At 36.9% G+C, this 2140-nt stretch overlaps 1 pseudogene; it reads left to right on the top strand.

Annotated features, from left to right (window-relative positions):
• Positions 1-459: 459 nt before the first annotated feature.
• Positions 460-1950, top strand: LOC140966521 (MDIS1-interacting receptor like kinase 2-like; annotated as a pseudogene).
• The last annotated feature ends 190 nt before the right edge of the window (positions 1951-2140 follow it).

Here is a 2140-nt window from a genome sequence, read left to right as displayed (position 1 = left end):
TTAACTTATTTAATTATAATATAATATTTTGCAACTATTATAAAAAATAATAAAAAAGTGTTTGTTAATTAATGCTTTAATATTTTTATTATAAATTATAATACTTAGGGTGACAATTAAACTATACTTAAAGAAAATTAAATCTGAAACATCAATTATGATTACGATTAAAGACATTGGAAAAGACTAATAATAAGCCCACAAATAGTAAAAAATTCCTGAGGAAGACACAAGACATTTTTGTACACAATTGAAAGTGGCGAATTAAAGTGGCTGGTGGGTCGAAAATTACTCGAAAAACACGTCTCAATGATCACTGCAAATGGCCGAGTATAACATGTAATCGAGCTGAATCGGTCACAGAAATAACCGTGGAAGGAAACTAGACATCCCCCTGCTGCCAAATCCAAGATTTAAATCTGCTTCCATTTTCAAATCTTGCACGAAATCATGCCAAACATGGGTTCTGGGGAAGCGTCTCTCCTCAGGTAATTGGTGCTCTGATCTGGAAATTATCTTACAAGTGAGTTGCCTGTTTGGCTAGCGAATTGACGAGTGCTTGATATTGCTCGTAACCGTGTTTACGGAGAGATACCGCCTGAGTTTGGTTTAGGTCTTCATGCAAGAACAGTACTTGGCATTTATCTTTCTCACAATAACTTGCCGGGAAGAGTCCCTCCATCAGTTTCTAATTTGAAAACTATAGACTTGTCCTACAATGATTTACAACGTCCAGTTCAGGGTAAATCTCCTGAGAACGAAGAAAATTTACTCCTCTTCCTCGACTCAATACAAAACGAATAAAACACGAAAACTATGCGATAGTTTCACTTCCTATTGTATTAATATTCTTTGTAAAAATCATTTTTGGTGCATATGTATTCCTCTCTCGCGTCAAGGCAAAACAAATAACCCCTACACTTGATAGCTAGTAAACATGGAAATATATTCCAGATATGGAATTACGATGGGAGCAAATTACAGAGGCGACTCAAGACTTTGATATACGTTACTACGTTGGGACTGGAGGCTATGGTACTGTACATAAAGGGGTCCTACCTAATGGTAGAGCTGTTGCTTTGAAAACACTGGGTTGGAAGGAGAAAATCCTACTTTTGACACATCTTTTAGAAACGGGTTTTGCCAGAAATAAGGCACCGAAACATAGTGAAGCTTTTTGGCTTCTGCTTACATAAGAGTTGCATGTTTCTTATCTACAACGTACATGGAAAGGGGCAGCTTGTTTCAGATTCTACGGGACGACATTGATGCTGAGGAGCTGGACTGGATCAAGAGGGTGAATGTTGTTAAGAGTATAGCCTATGCATTATCTCGCATGCATCACGATTTTCATCTGCCCATTTTTTATAGGGACGTTTCCACTGGCAACATACTTTTGAACTCGAATTTAATTTGAAGCCTGTCTATCTGATTTCGGTGTCGCTAGACTGTTGGATCCTGATTCATCAAATCAAACTCTGATAGTTGAGACTCTGGGTTATATTGCTCCAGGTATAACGTAATTCATATCTTTTACTTTGTACTAAGCTATGTAAAGAACAAGAGCTAGTAGAAAATCAACAACTTAATTCCTCAATTCATGCAGAGTTATATATCCTACACGCCATAACAGGAAAATGTGAAGTTTACAGCTTCGTAGCTGTGGCCCTTGAAACAAAGTTTGGAAATCACCCAATCGACTTCCTTTATTCCATGATATCTCAACAACCTGCTCCAAATGTAATGCTACAAGAGTTGTTAGATAGGAGACTGCCACCTCCCAACAGAAGGGTGACTGTGTTAGTGGTCCGTATGCTGAAAACATCACTTTCTCGCTTGACTTTTGACACGAAATATCGGCCATGGATGAAGCAAGCTCATAATATCGGCCATGGATTAAGCGTGCCAAGAATTTATCGCACCATTGCCTCCATTGGTTGCATGTCATGAAGCAAGTTCATAATATATCAATTTATAATACTAAAATTATAAAAAAAGTACGATCTCACTTATTTGGAGAAAATAAAAAAATTATATTATATATATACATGATATATTTTAAGAGTAGGTCTCTTATGAAACGGTCTCACGAATATTTATCTGTGAGACGGGTCAACCCTGTCGATATTCACAATAAAAA

The sequence above is a fragment of the Primulina huaijiensis genome, unplaced genomic scaffold (assembly GCF_012295235.1).
Source record: "Primulina huaijiensis isolate GDHJ02 unplaced genomic scaffold, ASM1229523v2 scaffold206932, whole genome shotgun sequence".
Lineage (NCBI taxonomy): Eukaryota > Viridiplantae > Streptophyta > Magnoliopsida > Lamiales > Gesneriaceae > Primulina > Primulina huaijiensis.
This window is presented reverse-complemented; position numbering and strand designations above follow the sequence as displayed.